Source organism: Mus musculus, chromosome 12 (genome assembly GCF_000001635.26).
Source record: "Mus musculus strain C57BL/6J chromosome 12, GRCm38.p6 C57BL/6J".
Lineage (NCBI taxonomy): Eukaryota > Metazoa > Chordata > Mammalia > Rodentia > Muridae > Mus > Mus musculus.
The window spans coordinates 11868509-11890434 of NC_000078.6; the positions used below are offsets into that span (position 1 = coordinate 11868509).

General features: G+C 38.4%; 1 long non-coding RNA gene and 1 pseudogene across 3 annotated transcripts in view; one reads left to right on the plus strand and one right to left on the minus strand.

Moving 5' to 3' along the window:
* Window positions 1–21926, plus strand: part of Gm34237 — a 71239-nt gene that overhangs the window by 42024 nt on the left and 7289 nt on the right. For both annotated transcript variants that reach the window (XR_381251.3, XR_872477.2), the window contains 3 exons: window positions 3327–3507; window positions 7451–7544; window positions 16371–16407. This is a non-coding gene — a long non-coding RNA (predicted gene, 34237). The remainder of the gene's footprint in view (window positions 1–3326; window positions 3508–7450; window positions 7545–16370; window positions 16408–21926) is intronic.
* Window positions 13688–14391, minus strand: Tubb2a-ps2 (tubulin, beta 2a, pseudogene 2; annotated as a pseudogene). The gene has a single exon (NR_003964.2). The product of NR_003964.2 is annotated as a tubulin, beta 2a, pseudogene 2 (transcript).

Genomic DNA, 21926 nt, shown 5'->3' on the forward strand with positions numbered 1-21926 from the left:
AGCCTGAAGTAGAGAGTGCAAAAAATAAAAACTGACAGAAAAGCCCGCCATATAAATTAAAGATGTCAGTTGTCATTTCTCTGCAAACCAAGTGGAAAGAAAATTACTTACAGTTCAGTACACTTGTATGACACTATCAATCAACATGGTCTAAAAGACATATGAAAAATTCAGTATTCAAACATCATCAGGAGACTCATTTTCTCATCTGAAAAAGTAATATTCACCAAATGAATTGTAAACTAAATGATAACACATTTAATAGAATTGAAACAATGTGTTTTTAAAATTTGACCACATATGTAGATTTATGTACAAACCATTAATACCAGTTATATGGGGAAATCTTTAAATATTGTAAATTTTTTAAAAATTTCTAAACATCCTATAAAGTAAAAGGAAGTAAGAAAAATTAAAATATTTGGATTTAAATAGAAATAAAACATCAAAATTTCTGTTATTAGATTAAAACAATGCCTAGGAAAAATGCAAACATATGTTATACTAGAAGAGAAGAAATATCTCCTTTAAGATTTTTCTAAAGAATCAGAAAAAAAATACAGTCATACCAATTAAAAGGGAACATATGACATTTTACACAAACTTTAATGAAATTGAAAACAGGAAAATTACCAAAAAACAAAACAAAACAAAACAAAAATTCCAACCAAACAAACAAACAAACAAAAAAATCTCAAAACAATGATGTTGGAAACTATTAAGAAAAACTTAGTAAATTCACTAGATCAGAAAACGGAGAAAAGGACATATGACCATCATCAGGGATGAGAGACGAGGTAGGTCGTGGTAGGTAGTGTGCTTTAAATAGTTACGTGTCCATGAAATGTAGATACCAGGAAATTCCATGAAAAGTACGTTTTAAAGGTCACTAACAGGAGAGAGAGATTGCTGTAGAACTTTTGAGTGACTAGGATTCCCCATTTGTGATGAGAAGTAGATCACAGCCTAGAGGGACATTCCTGAGCTGGGTGGTATCACTGGTCAACTGGGCTAGAATTTGAAGCAGAAAAAAACATTAATTCTTTTATTTTCTTCTCATAAAAACATTAGACAGAACACTTCTCTACTCATAGTATCAAGATTAACTTAAATGCAAAACAAATAAAGCATCATGAGAAAACCCTTGTTAAACAAGCTAAACAAGCTTCCAGAAGAGGCAAATTTCTTAAGATTTCAGCCTGTCAATGAAAATAATGTATTAATTACAATAAGCTTTCTTGAGTTTATCCCAAAAATATTAGGTGATTAACTATTCAAAAACAATCAATTTTAATTCATCACAACACCAGAACAATAATGAGAAGCCTTGCAATCCTCTTAGCATAGGCACAAAGACTATTGGTCACTAACCAATATCCTTTCATTATAAAATCTACTAAGCAATCTAAAAATTGAAGAGAACTTAGTCTAGTAAACCATCTGTACAGTACCAAAGCTAATATGGTACCAGAGCTGATGGTATGAATGCATTACTGTAATTAGGATAAAATGTTAAAAACTCTTATTGTGTTAAACAATTTAGTAGAGGTCTGTGATGGTTTCAAATACTGATCACCTTGACAATCATCTTAGAAACACCTGGGCACATCTGAAATGGAATTTCTTCTATATTAGATTATGTGGTGAGAAGGTCTACCATAGGAGAATGCATCCCCCCATGCTTCCTGGCCATGGATGTAATGTGACCAGCTGTTCTGTCTCCTGCCTGTATGTCTTCTCTCTCCCATAATTTTCTGTACCCTGAAACTGTAAAGGGAAATGAGCTCTTCTCTCCATAAATTGATGCTGTTGAGTATTTTGTTAGAGCAAAGAGACCTAACTAATAGAAAGCTTTGGACAGTTAAAAGAGGGGTTAAAAAGAAAAAAGAATTGCAAAGCACACAGAACACAATCTAGTGATAAAGCTATTCTTGTTTTCAAATACCATGATTATTTATGTAGGAAAATTCTAAAGAATCTTTAAAGTCTATAGGATTTTTGCATGATGAAAAATTTATAAACTCAACAAAATATATAAACATTAATAGTACTTCTATATGCTAGCAATGAACAAGTGGATATTGAGCTGAAAGGATCATTTACAATGGCATGAAAAATATTATATATATGGGTAAAACGTTATGGTATGTGCATGAAGTGTAACTTGTTAACTAAGTCACCCCCCAAAAATTGAAACTATGTGGCCTGCTCTATCATCTTTATAGATCAGAGAGTTTATTGTTGTTAATATATCAAGTCTCCTAAAATTTGTCTTTAGATTCAATACAAGCCAGGTCCACAGCTTAGGAAAAATTATTGTTGAAGTTGACAACCTCATATAAACATATATTTTTGAATGTTTTTGAAATGAAAATATAACATAAAATTATCATATAAGATTGTGGGCATTAGAGTAGTACCAATAGAATGAACACACAGCTCAAATGAGCAGAATTCAACACTCAGAAATCTCTCTCTCTCTCTCTCTCTCTCTCTCTCTCTCTCTCTCTCTCTCTCTCCCTCTCTCCATATATATGAATATTTGACAAAGTTAGAAGTAAGTACAAAGGAAAAAACAATAAACAAATGCAATAATGAGAATGTTCTTATAACCAACGAGCAAACACAAAACCTCCACCACTCATGCATCATAGGCTCAACTTAATTTAAAATAGATTATCACTCATTAACCTAAAACTATGAACGTGAAAGAAAAATCTTTGTACTCTTTGGTTTTTCTAAAAGTTTTTAGATATAATACCCAAAACATGACCTGAAGGAGAAAACATACTTCAAATATTTATATTCTTTGAATTGACCACCTAAGAGTTTGAAAAATAAGAGACTACAGGAAAGCTTTCATAAAACTTCTTTTGGGCATTGAACTTGCATGTGGTGCAGAATTCTAAGGTGGTACTTAGAGTTTTTAAGTGTTAGCACTATGTAGCAGAAGATGGCCTAGCTGGCCATCATTGGGAGGAGAGGCCCTTGGTCTTGTACAGATTATATGTCCCAGTACCAAGGAATGCCAGGGCCAGGAAGCAGGAGTGGGTGGGTTGGGAAGCGGGGTCGGGGAGGGTATAGGAGATTTTCAGGATAGCATTAGAAATGTAAATGAAGAAAATATCTAATAAAAATTGTTTTAAAAAAGTGTTGGCACATAAACCATATATAATCTTTTCTCACTGAATGCTGAAAAGAGCTTTCTGGCATTTATAGGACAATAACTTCGTTGATGAGGATTCATTCCATAAAAAATATGGCTGTAAGTCACTGGTTTGTTAACAATCCATCTTAGACTAGAGACTGATCCTTCTCCTTTGCAGGGGGACGTGGCGCTATTGTGAGAGAGGCATCTATTTGGAACCTGAGTGTGGCCCCTAGGAATGAAGACCAATCTCTGTTCAAGAGACCACTAGAAAAATTGGCCTCATTTTTTCTGTGACAACAAGAAGCTGAGTTCGGCCAACAACCTGCAGAAGTTTAGAAGTGATCACTGAGCTCCAGGTGAGGCCAGATGAGAGTGTGACTTGGTGACATAGCAGATTAATCTTCTAGAACCCTGTGAGGGGAATTCAGGGATGTTGAGGCCAGACTTCTGACACACAAACTGTGATAATAAATGGAAATTGCTGCAAGTCATGACATTAGTGTTAATAGTCACAACAGTAGGGAGTAAAAGTCCCAAATAAATACACATTTTAAATTTAATACTAATGAAATAAATGACTTAATTCAAATTTGCTAAATATAAAAAAAAAGAAGAGGAGGAGGAGGAAGGGGAGAACAACAATGACGTTGAAGAATAGATACTTTACCCTTCATTTAAACCAAGTTATCCTTAGAATAAAGTCAATGACTGAAAAATTCCCTGTCACTACCAAGTGCTTATGAAGACTTACGACAATTGGGATTCTTATGTATGTGAAAATACAAAACCATGAGGTCATTCACTTTAGGAAAATTTTCCTTTTTGTAATTTCATATTAATTCAATGTATACATAAACACTCCTCCAGCACTTTCAGTTAAGGGACACTGGAAAGAGAGGCCCATTGGACACGCAAACTTTATATGCCCCAGTACAGGGGAACGCCAGGGCCAAAAAGGGGGAGTGGGTGGGTAGGGGAGTGGGGGTGGGTGGGTATGGGGGACTTTTGGTATAGCATTGGAAATGTAAATGAGCTAAATACCTAATAAAAAAATGGAAAAAAATTCACAATAAAATGTGACCTCTACATGTACTAGTGGCTTATGATTTGTGAATAAAATGTTACTCACAGACTCATACGTTAGAATGCCATACATAGTTGGTGGGACCAATCACTGAGAAAGAGAAGGTAACTGAACCATGAAGATGCCACCTTTATCAATACATTAGTCTTTCAAAAGATTTATTTGACACCATTCTCATGAGATCCTAGATATTTCTTGAGATGGGGGCCTTCCTAGAGAAAATGTTTGTGGAGGCTACAGTTGATTTCTGGCTCCTTCTTCTTCTTCTTCTTCTTCTTCTTCTTCTTCTTCTTCTTCTTCTTCTTCTTCTTCTTCTTCTTCTTCTTCTTCTTCTTCTTCTTCTTCTTCTTCTTCTTTCACTCTCCCTCTCCCTCTCTCCTTCCCTCCCTCCCTCTCTGTCTCTCCATCTCTCTGTGTGTGTCATATTGTTTATATTTCTGAAAACTTTCCCCCAGACTGTGGTGCTGTTTTGTAATACTGGAACTATCTGAAGGCAGAGACTCGGGGGGGGGGGAGTAGGATGTTGAACTTGGGCATGAGGTTTTATAGATTGGCCCCACTTCATGCTTCTTGACTGCTTCCTAATGAGATACAGTGTGACAAGCTACTTCAAGTTCTTGTCTCCAAGCCTTTTCTGCCATGATGAACTCTGTTCGTTTGAACTGTGAACCAAAATAAACCTTTCTTCCCCTAAGTTACTGCTTGTCAAGTATTTGACAACAGTAACAAAGAAAGTCACTAATACACTAAATGTAACACTGCTACACCTATTTGGCATTATAGGAAAGGAAAAACTCCAGATATAAAAAGTAGAGCAGTGGTTCCTCAGAGTTAGGGACGAGGGAGGATATGCCAGCAGTGGACACAAAAGTTCTTTACAGAGATGAAATTGTATCATGTTGGTTTGGTCATATTGATAGTGGTAAGACCCTGTGCATTTGTTAAATCTGTAGAACAGTACATTATTTTTCAGATTTATATTATTAATATGGGTGTTTTGCCTGCTTGTATAACTGTATACCATGTGTATGTCTGATACACATAGAACAGATGGATATAGGTATAAACATGAATGGCAAAATGGAATTTTGATGGAAGGCTTGTGGCATTCATTCTATCTTGTGTGTGTGTGTGTGTGTGTGTGTGTGTATGTGTGTGTGTGTGTGTGTGTGTGTGTATGTGTGTGTGTGCATATGTGTGTATGTGTATTTGTATATCTTTCATCTTCTTTTCTTTTTAGCCCCTTCACAACTATGTAAGGAGGACTAGTAGTTATTATTACATTTATATCACAAATGAAGAAAACGAGGCCAGATATACCAAATTATTTTCTCCAGCTCTTAGACTGTTGAATCTCTCCTTCAACCCCACCAAAACCAAATTCATGACTTCTGTTCATGTCTGACATAAATTCTTAGGAGTAGGATCAAATTCAATCAACTGTCCTTTCTCTGTAGTTAGTGAAGTGTGGAAGTGATGGCTTGGATTTGGCTCAAGCTTAACAGGAACAAGGTCAGGAGGTTCACAAGGAAGACAGCAAATAAATGTTTCCTGTTCAAAGACTTTCAGACCTTTCATAATATGTGCTTGCATCATTTATGGAGGAGATTTTGGGCTTTTATAAGAGGACCAGTTTGGGCATAGATGCTGATAACTTTAGGCATAGATTCATGTTAGCCAAATGATGTTACTTAATTTCAGAACAGTTATCAGGACTCGGGGAATGGTTTGAGTAATCATTACTACAGCATTTGTTATAAACTATAAAGAGCTAATAACTTGCATTTTAGAAAGTTTTAAAATTACAGAAAGATTTATACATTTTTTTTTCAAATAAATTCACCTGTTAGAACAAAGGCCTTTCATGTCCCAGGGAGATCACATCAACATAGTGCGTTTCTATGGAGATTTTCTCTTTGATATGCAAGGCTTATTATAGAGAATCTCCTGGTTTATGTTAGACATATCTAAATGGTATTTCTTTTAAGCTCATTCATGGTCATTACTGAAAGGAAGCTGAGAAAATGATCTTGTACATTTTACTGAAATTGGTGATTATTTTTAGAAAAATTCAGGAATTAATGACGCAAGTGCTGAAACACTAGTCTTTCATGATCTGAGAGCTTAAAATGCAGCACAGGCCATACTTTCCCCAATGCCAGCATTTCAGTAGACTTTCAAATTATGTATTCTGCTTTTCAGTTAACATAAAAAAAAACTGTATTTTCCAGGCCAGAAAGAATACCATACCATATATATATATATATATATATATATATATATATATATATATATATATATATATATATATATTTGGCTCAACTGAGACAAAACAAGATAAGGTGACCTGCTTGAGATCTCAGAGAAGCTAATACAGATTCACTTAAACCTTAACTAGCTCATACTGTCTAATTTTAGTACTCTTAGTAATGAAGAAAGCTCTCTTTTATATATTCTGTGAGCAGATCAAGCCATGAGTAGCACTTAGTTTTAAAAATTTACAGTTCTTCATGAAGTTTTAAGTCTGTGTTTTAGAGTATAATATAAACTTTCAATATTCAGATGCTCAGAATTTTTTATCATCCAGCACTAGTAAGCTGATGAAAAAAAATCAAGATATAGAGGAGGGTAGAGAATTAGTCATCTTTTATTACTAATATCATTTGGAGCTCAGAAAAGATAACAGTGAATTTTAGTTTTCCAATGAATTTTGAGTAATGCTTTAATTTCCTAATTCCAGTTGACTAAAACAAATTAATTTATGCACTTGTTTGAACCTGCCTTCAAGAACATAGCAGACAAAGACAGTAGTAACCAAGTGCCTTCATTTTTTGAATAAACTATTCAATGTGTTATTTTTAAATCTATACTGTGTTCTTGGTCCTTTAAAGCAATACAAAAATGAGCCCCATGGAAGGAAATTATTTTCAGAAAATGCTTGCACTATAGTAGCTTCCACCTTCTCTTCCAATGGTATAGAGAATAACAATAAACAAAGATCCCATAGGAGTTAATGAAAAACTTGGCTTTGGAAGACCCAGGAGTCCTTTCTATCAGCTCCTCTTAATCAGAGCATTGGGATTAACAATTCATTATGACATGAGGCTTATTATGTAGAACATAATACACATTGTGGGGTTGAAAACCAGAGCAAGATTAGTAGTTATCTTTGCTGGATGTCTCAACAGCTTCTCCAATACTTACTGTCATTGCAGGGAAAAGGAAGAAAGCTACCAAGACAAATAAGTTTGGTGTAAAGTGGTCTCTGGTTCAGTGGCCATGGAGAAGAGGAATGAGCTAGCACTGAGTGTGAGTCACACTTATCACTATTTTGCACATGGAGAAAGACTGTCTCACATCTCTTTGTCACAAGAGCTATACAGCATATTTGCTCAAATTCAAGTTTATCATATATTTAAAATATTTTGTTATGATATGAATTTGGAAATTATGCTCAGTTTTATGTTGGCAAGGAGAGTTTGTTCTACTGTTGTGCCCCGGAAGAATCATTTTCTATGTGCCACCTGCTCTAGCATCTAACTATTGATCCTTGACTTCTTAGAAGTCTTTCCAAGGCATACCTATGCAGCATCTTTTCCCTGAAGAAACTTCGGGAACACTTTCCATCTTCCTATCCAGCTCACAGAGGACATGACTCATATGCGTTGGATGTTAGACCTAGAAATTTGTCTTAATCATAGATAGCATCAGGAAGTCAGCAATGTATTACCATACATGGCTTCTTATTTGGAAACTTCTTGAGTGTGCATATGACCTAATGAACTCAAGGGACTATAGCTTGTCCTTCCTTTATTTTCAGAACAGCTGTTTGAGTGGCCCATACTCATGGCTTAATCATTTAACTTTCTTCTATGGAGGGATTCTTATTGTGGGATTCTCTGGACTTAGAACACCCAGTGCACCCATGCTATTGCAGGATTCTGGCTGCTAATAATTTCCCCTGAAGACCTGTTCTTCCCCAGAACAATGTTCCCATTTTCTTTTGCCTTATGGGTAATGTGTGCCTTTCCAACACCCATGTAATATATTCAGACACCCACTTACACTCTGCTAAATCTTTCTTCCACCCATTGTTTTACTTCTGTTTTTATCAAAGTTCCCTACGTCCAGATCTCATTCATTGTTACAGCCCTTATCCACGTGTCACTTTCCCTAGGAAGCCTTTTCTTACACTACAACACAGATTTGTTGATTCCCTGCCCCCATCACTTGGAGTTTCACAGTATCCAGAAATCATAACCTCTGTTATTAGGATTAAGTCCATTCTTTATATTTGATATTTTTCCTCTAGATTGTGAGGACAGTTTCTCTCTTTTTTTTTCCATTAATTTATTTATTCACTTTATATCCCAAATGCAATCCTCCCCTCTCTTCCCGGTCCTCCTGTACATATTCCCTGCCTCCATGCCCCCTCTTTTCCTCTGAAAACACAGAGCTTCCCCACTCACCCCTACCAACCCATCCTAGCACATCAAGTCACTGCTCGACTAGGCATATTCTCTCCCACTGAGGCCAGACAAAGTAGCCGTTAGTGGAACAAGAGCCATAGGCAGGCAACAGAGTCAGGGACAGTTTTCAGTTGTTGGAGGACCCACATCAAGACCATCTGTTACACAAATAGGTCTAACCTATGTATGTTCTTTGGTTGGTGGTTCATTCTCTAGAAGCCCCAAAGGGTCCAGTTTAGCTAACTTTCTCTGTCTTCCCATGAAGTCCATTTTCCCTCTGGGCCCCTCAATCCTTCCCCCAACTCTTCTATAAGACTCTCCAAGCTTTATCCAATGTTTGGCTGTGGGTGTCTGAGTCTGTATTGATCATCTGCTGGGTGGAGCCTATCAGAGGACAGAAATGTTAGGCTCTTATTTGTAAGCATAATAGAGTATTATTTATTCTGTCAAGGATTGGTTCTTGCCCATGGGATGGGTCTCAGTTTGGGCCATTCATTGGATGATCATTCCCTCAGTCACTGTTCCATATTTGTCCCTTTCTTCTGGTAGACAGAACAAATTTAAGGAGGAACGTTTTGTGGGTAGGTTAGTGACAGACAGTTTCTCTTGAATCATTCTCTAATTCTCTCTTCCAATGACACAGCCTTATTATGCCTTTCTGCTAGTGATATTGACAGCCTAACCTGGTCCTCAACTTTTTCTTAGCCATATATTTCCCTAATTATCTCAAGCACATGATCTGAAACTTTTACACATGAGGTACTCTGTCAAACATTCCAGGTGTATTTTCCATCCAGTTTCCAAGTAAAATTATGAGATAGAAATGAGTGTTAGCCTGTGTGTTTGCAGCTCAGGATCAAATGCCTTTGCCCAAAGTCACACTGACAGTAAGCTCTAAAGTGACAGACAGTTCTTTGGTGCCCAGACCAGTGACTTGACAAGGGAAGTTTGTCTTACATAGTTGACCAAATAAAGGAATGGCTTCATTTTCTAAGGAATTTGTTGGGAGAGCAAAGGATCAATTATGATCTGTGAATGATGTTGGAGTCAAGTCAACTTTCTCTTCTAGGTTTATACTTCTAAATTCTGTGATTTGGACACACAAGTTGAAGAAATGACAGAAATTTTCTATGTCTTTTCTACACCCTGTTACCTACCTTTTTTCCATTCAGGTATAAGCCAAAGAAGCAGGGTGAACTCAATCTCTTCATCTGTTTTATTGCTCATAACACATTCTGTTGGAGAAAAAATTCCCACTTGAATTCAATGCCTTTGAATTATCCTGCAAAGATTTGTCACATAGTACAAAGAGAGTCCAGGGCAGGGGTAGATAAGTTGGAACCCTGATTGCAGTGAAGATTGTGATCTAGAAGTGAAGCAAGTTACCAGTTCTCTTTAGATTTATAGATCAGGACACAGGCTGTTATGAAACAGAGGAGCTGAGTGAAGGACCGGGAACACAGACTCATTCTATATGTGGAGAGATGTAAATTATACAAAACTCAGGCCAACACGAGTTTCTTCCTTCTGTTTTGGCATTCACTGAGAGAAAGACTAGCCTATGACCACACATTCTCCCTATCAGTGGGTTCTTAATCTCTAGGATCCAGAGCTTTGAGCTGTTCTTTGAAATTATTCTAGTTTTACATAACACACATTTTTACTGTATGGCTTTTCTGTAAGATGAAAAGAATTATCAACAGTGGAGCGATGATTTTGTTGGTGTGAGCACTGATGCTTCATCATGTCAGGGAGTGTGGTGTGTGAGAGATGCCTTCTGCTTTCTGAGACTTGAAAACAAGAAACAAACAACTAAACAATTCATCAGACTACAAACATAACAGGCCAGTGGCAGTGTCTACTGTGAAGCTTTGACCATGACAGCAGGAAAGCAAGTGAAATGTAAAAGTAACTATCTTAAAGCCTATAATTATATTTGTTCTCTCAAAAACCCATAGGATGTCATTATTAAATGGTGGGATATACGTCCTTATGAGTGTAAATTTTCCCTTCCAACATTTTTCATGTAAAACTAGAGGCCTGTGAATGTTCATAAGTGCATGTGTTACCATGTCATGAAAGAATAATGTAGATATGCAGACTTGCTGGTAAAATGAAGCTTGATTTAGAGCTATAATTTCTGACTATTATATAAGTCAGTAAGAGATATTTTTAAATAAACCAGCTTCATCATGTTTTTGTAGCAAATGGACTTCGTCTAAATATGTTCTGTCAATCTTAGCAATTAGAAGAAAGTAGAGAATTTAATCTAGAATGAGTATTCATTTATAGTTTACTTCAGATTATTTGTAAAATTTTACTACATATACTTAATATTTCATATCTGTAAAACTTTATTTAAAATATATACTTAAAAATCATGGTCAAGTTTTCTGATAATAAATCAGAGATTTGGAGTTTATCATGTAGTTTAGGTTGTATCATTGTTTGGATCTTTTGGTAACATATGCTGTTGTCCAGAAGGTAGAGCAGAGGAGGGTTTGGGGGAAGAAATCCTAAAAACATACAAAGTTCATTGTTGTGAACTACAAATTGTCAACTACAAAGGGAGAAATCACCACCTGCTTATATGAATAAAATTGTAGAGAAGCTAAAGTCATAAATGCATTGTGGTTCTTAATAGCAAGTGTCTTGACTGGACTGAGAGATGCCTGGGAGTTTGATAATGCACACTTCTTAGTGTTTGTAATGGTGTTTCCATTGTTACTGGCAGATAGGACAGCCACTGAATGGGAAGATCAGTCTGGGATATGGACAGAACCGTCCAATATACTGAGAGCTTGCATGGAACAAAGGTGGAAGAAGGAGAGAGCAATTCTGGGTGTTTAAGTTCTGTCTTTTCTACATGATTCCACTTATTTTTGTTGTTGTCAGCCATAGATATCTGAGCCTACCTTGTGGAAACTTACCAACCTTCTCTCCAGAGACCTTCAAGCCTTAGACAAAGACAGCATCTTTAGAGTTCCTTGTTCTGAGGCTTGCATACACTTACTCTAAATAGTTAACGACCCTCAGTAATGCTCAGACATGTAGACAGACAGTCTAGGACTATCTAGCTTCTATGTATGTAAGTTGTTATACTATCCCAATGAATTCATGGGCATCTTGTTCCTCTAGAGATAGTACAAAGTTATAAGAAATCTCATTTAGGCATTTAACATTCCAAGTTTATAAAAGGAAAGATCTTATTTTATTTGTAATGTCTTTTATAATAAAAGTTTAAGTAATACACAATATCTTAAGGGGGAGAAAGGGGAAAGAAAAATTCAAGAAATATTGTTCACATTCTCAGTTTTAAAGGTAGTTTTAGGTAGTTAGAAGGATGACTCAGCCTTCTAAAATTTCTTTTTTTCTGATTAGAATGGAAAACGGGGCTTTAGAAGCAAGTAGTTCTTGTTTCTAGAGTATAGAACTTTAGAAATAACAGTGAAAGTAAGCCTCAGGAGAGACCATACTCTCTCTCTCTCTCTCTCTCTCTCTCTCTCTCTCTCTATATATATATATATATATATATATATATATATATATATATATATATATATACAGCATCCAACTATGTTTTCTTTCTTTCTTTCTTTCTTTCTTTCTTTCTTTCTTTCTTTCTTTCTTTTTTTTTTGTACCAAGGGACATTTTAAAATCCATTGTTTCTTACTCATTGTTGGATTGAGTAAGGCCATTTTTGGTTCAACTTATATTGATAGCATACCCAAAGAAGAAACAAACACCTGAGCTTTCAGTCTTTTCTAAAGGAAGAAAATTTTCTGTGTTCAGAAAGGTGGATTTAAGTTGATAACAAAGAGCTTGATAGGGAGAAAGGAAGAGAAAGAAAAGAGGACACTGTTAGGACACAAAGGTTTATGTGATTTTAGCCATTACAACAGGAGTTCAGAAAGATCTCGAGTGTTACATTGATGTTATCGGTATTACAAAAAGAGAAAAAAAGTGACAGGCAACAGTGAAGAGCACCAGAGACCCAGTACAAACCTAAGACCATTCTCCTTCCTTCAACTGCCAAGGTATTTTCACAAATTAAGCCCCCACCCCCCCCCCCCTTTCATCTCAACTTTCCCTAACCTGCTTGGCCTGGGGAACTCAAGCCTCATCTTCGCCCTCCTCCTCCTCGAACTCGCCCTGCTCATCAGCCGTGGCATCCTGGTACTGCTGGTACTCAGACACCAGGTCATTCATGTTGCTCTCCACCTCGGTGAACTCCATCTCGTCCATGCCCTCACCCGTGTACCAGTGCAGGAAAGCCTTGCGACGGAACATGGCAGTGAACTGCTCCGAGATGCGCTTGAACACTCCTGGATGGCAGTGCTGTTGCCAGTGAAGGTGGCTGACATCTTGAGGCCACGAGGAGGGATGTCACACAGCCGTCTTGACGTTGTTGGGGATCCACTCCACGAAGTAGCTGCTGGTCTTGTTCTGCACGTTGAGCATCTGCTCATCCACCTCCTTCATGGACATGCGGCCACGGAAAATGGCGGCCACGGTCAGGTAGCGGCCATGGCGAGGGTCGCAGGCAGCCATCATGTTCTTGGAGTCGAACATCTGCTGGGTCAGCTCGGGCACTGTCAGGGCTCGGTAGTGCTGGCTGCCCCGGCTGGTCAGAGGTGCAAAGCCTGGCCTGAAGAAGTGCAGGCGTGGGAATGGCACCATGTTCACGGCCAGCTTGCGCAGGTCTGCGTTCAGCTGGCCTGGGAAGCGTAGGCAGGTGGTCACTCCACTCATGGTGGCTGACACCAGGTGGTTGAGATCGCCATAGGTGGGTGTGGTCAGCTTCAGGGTGCGGAAGCAGGTGTCATACAGAGAGCCTCATTGTCGGTGCAGTAGGTTTCATCTGTGTTCTCTACCAGCTGGTGCACTGAGAGGGTGGCATTATAGGGCTCCACCACAGTATCAGAGACCTTGGGTGAGGGCATGACGCTGAAGGTGTTCATGATGTGGTCTGGGTACTCCTCTCTGATCTTGCTGATGAGCAGGGTCCCCATGCCTGAGTCAGTGCCTCCCCCCCAGTGAGTGGGTCAGCTGGAAACACTGAAGACAGTCACAGCTTTCTGACTCGTTCCTCACCACGTCCAGGACAGAGTCCACCAGCTTGGCACCATCTGTGTAGTGGCCCTTTGCCCAGTTATTTCCTGCACCACTCTGGCCGAACACGAAGTTGTCTGGCCTGAAGATCTGCCCAAATGATCCAGACCTGACTGAGTCCATTGTGCCTGGCTCCAGGTCCACCAGGATGGCCCTAGGCACATATTTATTACCAATTGCTTCATTGTAGTATACATTGATTCTTTCCAGTTGCAAATCACTGTCTCCATGGTAACTTCCAGTGGGGTCTATACCATGCTCATCACTGATGACCTCCCAAAACTTGGCACCGATCTGGTTGCCGCACTGGTCTGCCTGAATGTGCACGATCTCTCGCATGGTGCCTGGTTAGCTTCTTGCTGCCTTGGGTCTGTGTCAGTGCCCAACTATGTTTTCTAATATACAGAGTGAAATAGTGTACATTAAACTTTTCTTGTATGATCTATTTTGAGTCACAAATTATCAACTTATGAGTCTTCTGAAAATCACTCTCAAAATATATTAATACAATCATATTTAAAGGAAAATACTCCAAAAATAAACTTCTAAGGCATCAAAATGCATTTTTGATATTAAAATATTTGAAAAGGAAAAGTATAAATTATAAAACATATATTATACAATGAATCTTGTGAGGAGACCAACTATATAAATAAGAAGATGACCAGCCAACACTAATACCTTTGACTAGATCATATTTTAAAACTACTACATTAATGATACTTGTATCAAACGTGAATAATATATTGAAATATTTCTTTGGGAAGTATTCTCATATACCAATAGTAAAAGCACTAAAGTTGAAATAAAATTTTGATAAATAATTTATAGAGAATAAGCACTGTTAATGAATGCATTTTTAACTATTACCGATGCATTTAATGAAATGATACCATTTTTATTTAATAGTGGGAAGAAACAAGAAAAGGTCGACGGTTTAATAAGAATTGGATAAGTTGTATTTAATTATTGTTGTTGAAATAGGGTAAAACCTTTCAAGAAAGTATTTGGAATACAGATAAAACCTCAAAATATCTATTCTGTTTTCTATTGAACCATTACCTAAGGATATCTCAGTAATATTAATCAGAGAGATATTCAAAATGCACCCACAAATTGCATTGTTTTTGCCATAGGAAGATCTCTATAAAGGATTTATCACAATTTTATTCCAACTTTAGTGATTTTACTACTGGTATATAAGAATACTTCACAAAGAAGTCTATCAATATATTACTCACATTTGATACAAGTATCATTAATGTAGTAGTTTTAAAATATGATCTAGTCAAAGGTATTAGGAGCCGCCACTGGTTAAAGGAACAAAGGCTAGTTAGATGTCTTGATGAGTTTGAAATCAGTGAGTTTTATTCTGGTTCTTTTTGTATTCGTTTATTTATTTTTATGAGTATGGGTGTTTTGTCTATATGTATGTATGTCTTGGTATCACATATTTGCCTGGTACCTTTAGGGGCCAGAAAAGAGGGGGGGAATCCCCTGGATCTGGAATTACAGATTGTTATCAACTACGCTGTGGTTTCTGGGATCTGAACCTCCATCTCCAGTAGAACAGCCAGTCCTCTGAATGATTTAGCCATCTCTCTGGCCCCAGAACTTTATTCTTAAACACCTGAGATATATAGTCAGGGTTAAATCACCAGGAAATGCAGAGTCTTACAGAAAATCTTCAAAGCAAGGCAAGATCTAATGTCAAGATAATTAAGGATACGATGCCCAATGCAGGAGACAAGCAGAAGCAGAAACACTGCTCAAGCCTGGTTCTGCTCCAAGACAGCCCCGAGTGGGAAAGGTGTGCAAGCTAGTGAGCTATCAATTCTAAAGCACAGAGTACAGAAGGTAGGTAGAGACCACATGAAGGTTGTGTGATAGCTAGTGGTGGAAGAGAGTCCTTATAATCATTATTGGATTTTTAATCTATATGTATATGGTACAAGAAATGCAGATGGCTGTAAAGAGCTGCTTAGCTGAACAGTCAGAAAATTATTACATTTGTTTATGTTGTCATTTAAATTATCAGTCTGTTGTTTTGCTAAATGTTTTTGTTAAGGCTTCTTCACAAACAAGATCCACTGAAAAATTCATGCTATAGCCCAAGGCAGTACTCACAGGAAATCTTCAGAGTAGACGCACTCATGCAGTTAGCAGAAAGACCCAAAACAGCTAAATGCAGGAGGGAAGAGAAAAATTATCTATTGTCTGTTTTATTATTTAAATACCCCAGTCTGTCTGTCTGCCTGTCTCTTATACATATGCACACATACATACATACATGCATAGGCATGCACACACATACACATACACTTATAGCTTTACATATACACACACTAGCACACAGCACAGAAATTTTACACATTAGATTTTCATCTGTTGCTCAAATTTTGTTATCTATTTTCCCCACTTTGAAGCTTCAGTCTACAGAATTCCACTGCTTCCAAAGATGAGAGGTGATTCATTGTATGCCTGTCTCTCTAGTTTTAGTGTTTTGATTTCTTGCCTGTATCATAAACTCCTCTTTTCTTTTTTCCCTTATAGACTCATTCATCCTTCATAAGAGAATTTCAACTGTACGGTGAGGATTTTCATATTTTTATCTTGCAACATGCTTTAGGGTTTAGGCCATTATCAAATTGCTGGGACAGTTCCTTCTCAAGCTATGTCTAACATTCTCTAACCCCAGGGTCTAGGAGAAAGTTAGGGCTGCATGGATTTTTAGTAGCTGGGATTTAAGTAAAAATCTGAATTTTTTTTTTCATTCTTATCCTGTATTTCTTAACTGAGAAAGACCCATTTTGCAACAGTGATGCTATCCTCATTTTTATCTGAATGCTCTTTTGTGGCTGGAGATGGTTTTATATTTTAGGATATTTAGAAACTTTTATTATCTCTGGCTACCAGGTGGCTATTGAACCCCTTTTATCAACCCAAATTGTGGCATTCAAAATTATCTCTAGACACTATGCTCTTCCCCTGGGAGAAAAATCAGTTACAATTGAGAAATATGTGTATTAGACTAAATTAGAAATGATCCTGTTATGTTAATGAAAATTATATTCTTATTTTGAATAACAAATCTTAAACCAAGATGCTTGATATGTATGATACAATGAAGTTACCTAGCCTTAGTCTTCATTTGATGCATTGCTGGAGAGTGACTGTGAAAGAGAGGTTCCCTCTTTCTTTTATTAGATATTTTCTTCATTTACATTTCAAATGCTATCCCAAAAGTCCACTATACCCTCCCCGAAGCCTGCTCCCCAACCCACTTCCAGCTCCTGGACCTGACATTCACCTGTCCTGGGGCATATAATCTTCGCAAGACCAAGGGCCTTTCTTCCCATAGATGGGCAACTAGGCCATCCTCTGCTACATATGCAACTAGAGACCCAAGCTCTGGGGAGGCATCCAGAGACTGCCCCACCTGGGGATCCATCCCATAAACAGCCACCAAACCCAGACACTATTGCAATATGCTAGCAAGATTTTGCTGACAGAACCCTGATATAGCTATCTCTTGTGAGGCTATGCCAGTGCCTGGAAAATTCAGAAGTGGATGCTCACAGTCATCTATTGGATGGAACACAGGGCTCCCAATGAAGGAGCTAGAGAAAGCACCCAAGGAGCTAAAGGGGTCTTCAACCTTATAGGAGGAACAACAATATGAGAGGTTCCCTCTTGATGTGGTAAAAACATAGATTAAATAAATATTCTTTGGTATATTTCTTTCTTCCTCCTTCCATTCCTCTGGGAGATATTCTCTACCTGCTTTTCAGAGACAGTCAACTTTATCTACCTTGGCTCCCCCAACACAAGTCTCTCATGGAACCAATGCCCATTAGACACTCTGTATCCTACTTGAACAAAACAGTTGAGGCCAGTTATGTGGGGGAGACTAATGAGCTCTGGTGGTAACAGAAATGAAAACTCTAGCTGGGAAAACACCTATAAGCCTGATTAGGCAGGTTTATATAGTTCATGAAAGATCAATTGAATGTCTACCTAAACACTATCTCTCTTTTCTTACACTGCACATCACTTAATTTCTATTGACTGATATTTCTAAGCCTATAAATTATTTAAATACAAGGAAAGCATTATTAGGACATGTTGAAAGATGATGGCTTTTAGAGAAAAAATATCCCATTCTTATAAGATCTGAGAGAAAGGGGTTTGCAACCCCATAGGCAGAACAACAATATCAACTGACATGACCACCCAGAGCTCCTAAGAACTAAACCACCAACCAAAGAGTACACATGGAGAGACCATGGCTCTAGCTACATATGTAGCAGAGGGTTGCATCAATGGGAGGGGAGCCCTTGGTCCTATGGAGGCTTGATATCCCAGTGTAAGGGGATGCTAGAGTGGTGAGGTGGGAATGGGGGTTATGGGGAAGCACTCTCATAGATGGAAAGGGGACGGGCGAAGGGATGTGGTTATGTGGAGGGGAAATCTTGAAGGGGGTCAACATTATAAATGTAAATAAATAAAATAACCATTAAAATCAGTTAATATGAGAAGTATCTAACTTCTAACCTTTGTTTTATATCTGTAACATGGAAAAAGTAACACCTGTTAACATTGCTGAAAATTGAATGAGGTGATGGTTCAGGTAGTGCTTATGGAGCTGGAATTTTGATTTCAGTGAAACTAAATATCCTATCAAGAGAAGGGCTTACACTCTGCTGTGCATCTCCTGAGCATACTGACCTAATGCTTCAAGCTCTATACTCCTGCCCAGCATAGAGTCCCAGACTCAAGTCTTTGGACAGATACTCTAATTTCTTCTGGAGTTCTGAGACAAGGAACCAGTCCATTCGTTTGTATAAACTTAGAAACTGACTGAACTTACAGTTTCAGTTTAAATCACCGTAAAAGTAGAGGCAAAGAGTTTCCCACTAGGCAGTGCTTCACTTCTATCCTGAGATGGAGCTGGATTGGATTCTAAAATGGAAGCTCTAAATAACAGAAAGATCAGGTCAAAGCATATCTTAAGGAGGTTGTCATGGAGGGCATGTCAGTGTTGTCTCTGGTTGGGCATTAAGACAAAAGTGATGCTCTGTGTAGCTCTGTCTGTAGGCAGAGATCTGGGAAGAGACAGTCTAAGGAATGTGGGCTCAGGGCCAGGGAAGAGGCCAAATTCATTCACTGTTTTGAGCAACAACATAAAACATTTTTATCTGTGGCTGACAATGTTCAAGGTCCCAACTTGTGTTCAAACCTACTGGAAATAGCTTGCAGATGGCTGGTCACAAGCATGTCAAGGTAGTCTGATTTTCAGCTAGAAAACAGAAAGTGGGAAGAACCCATACTAGTAAAGATAAAAATATGATTTCATTCATTCATGCATTTACTATGAACTAAATTCTCAATGAAAGACATGAACGCACTCCAGCTAACACATAGAGCCTTTGTTCCATGGGAATGTGCTGCAGACCCTTTTTGATCCCTGTCTGCATGGAATGGGTCTCTAGTTGCAGGGGGACAAGGAGTCAGCGAATGAATGACAAACAGAAGCGACAGAAGAGATTGTGTAGAATCTGAATGTATTGTCACAAAGTGAACACCAGTCTTATATAATACAGAAAACAAAGGGGTAGGATGTCACAGCAGGCAAAGTACATTGAAGTTACCTGGCACAAAACAGAGGAATGACTTCAAAAGGACTTACAGGAACCAGGTAATATTTACAGTAAAGATAAAACAGCTCTGCTTAGAGTCAGCTAATGACAGGTAAGGATTTCACACCCTAGTCACAATTTGTGCTACTCCTTTGAGCCTTGTGAAAGCTAGCACGAGGGGTTCTTAGTAAATGCCTGATTATGCTGTTTCTTTGGGCCTAGTGAAGAAACCTGTCTCAGGGGGATTCCCTAACTCTTACATGGTAAACCCACCTATTAACTAGGCCACTGTGTATTACCTTGTTTAGGTGAGACTGGCCACTGTACTAAGTAATCACTCTGCAGACCAGCCCTGAGCTATTCTAGCTCCATTCTTTGTAATGCCTAATTAGTTTCACTGTCTCTACTAGAAGTAAATTTGAATGTTACTGGATAGGTAACCTCACTGAATTTCTACTGAATTCTAAGCTCGTCAGTTTCAAGGATTTTCTAGGGCTTTGGAACACTGGTGGACGCTTACCTATGTCAGAATTCAATCTTTAAAGGCACTTATAATAAAACAATACTGAAAGAGAGCACGTGGATCCATACACCAGACTAACTCGGAGATAGGATATGAGTATATGGGTTATGAGAATGCCAAGATTCCAGGAGGTTGAGTTTCCTTGAAATTCTCTGCCTCGTGAGTGCTTCCAGGCCTCTGGGCCTGCCAAGCAGACTTCACTGGAGTGTGCATATCTGGAATGCAATTTCATGGAGCAGGTACAACAAATTAACACATAGAGTAATCCCAAATTATGCAGTTTGAATTGTTGTTTTCTTTTGCTTTACTCAAGAAATATCTTTGGTGGTATATTCAATCATAAATTTGAAACAACCCATGATCTTCATATAGTATTTCTACATACATTTATTAAAAGATGTTATTGGAAAGTAGAATGTTGATTCCCATAAAGAAATGAGCTATATGATGAGGTTAACATAGTTACATTTCCAAATGGTTCATGCTGATTCCATGGGTATTAACACTTCACATTTTTTTAAATGTTTTTATTAGATATTTACTTTATTTCCATTTCAAATGTTGCCCCCTTTCTTGGTTTCCACTCTGAAAACCCCCTATTACCTCTTCCCTCCCCCTGCTCACCAACCCATCCATATCTGCTTCCTAGCCCTGGTATTCCCCTACACTGGGGCATACAGCCTTCACAGGACCAAGGGCCTCTTCTCCCATTGATGACCGAATAGGCCATCCTCTGCTACATATGCAGCTGGAGCCATGAGATTCACCATGTGTACTCTTAGATTGGTGATTAAGTCCCTGGTAGTGAAAGCGTAAAACGTAAAAACAAAATTCTAGGCCTTTAGGCCAGGCTTGGGAATGTGGCCTTTGTGATCATAAAACAGATAGCGACATTCCTCCACCCACCCGCTTCCTGGGTTCAAAGAGTGTTCATTCAAAGAAAGTCACCCTGACCATTACCGGAACCTGCAATGCAAATGTACTATTGTTAGGGGCTCTTAGAAACTGTCTTGAGAGTTAACAATTACCAGGTATTCCTTGTGACACTTGTGACTTTGTACTTCCTTGTGACTCTTAACTGGTATCTTTGGTATTTTTTCCAACAACGCCCTCCCCACTTCCTTGAGTTGTGGTTTCTTCCTTTAAATACCCCCTTATCCAGCTAATCGGGGCGCCGCGGTCCTCTACCCCTGCGTGGTGTATGACCGTGGGCCCCAGAGCGCTCTTGAATAAAAATCCTCTTGCAGTTCGCAGCAAGACCATTTCTTATGGGTGATTTTGGGGTGTCACCTCTCCTGAGTCAGAACGTGGGGGAGTCCTCACATTGTGGGTCTTTCATTAGCATTGGGGGTACTGGTTAATTCATATTGTTGTTCCTCTTATGGGGCTGCTAACCATATACAATCACTAAATGCGGACACTTTTGTGGATGCCAACAAGTGCTTACTGCCAGGAGCCTGTTATAGCTGTCTCTGGAGAGGCTCCACCAGTGACTGACAAATACAGAGGTTGATCCTTACAGCCTACCATTGGACTGAGGACAGGGTCCCCAGTGAAGGAGCTAGAGAAAGGACCCAAGGAGCTTAATGTGTTTTCAGTCCCATCAATGTATATGGGATAGATTCCCAGGCAGGGCAGTCTCTGGATGGTCATTCCTTCAGTCACTGATCCGCACTTTGTAACTCCTTCATGGATATTTTGTTCCATCTTCTAAGAAGGATCAAAGTATCCACACTTTGGTCTTACTTATTCTTGAGTTTCATGTGGTTTGTGAATTGAATCTTGGGTATTCCAAGCTTCTGGGCTAATATCCACTTATCAGTGAGTGCATATCAAGTTTGTTCTTTTGTGATTGGGTTATCTCATTCAGGATGATATCCTCCATATCTATCCATTTGCCTAAGAATTTCATAAATTCATTATTCTTAATAGCTGTGTGTAGTACTC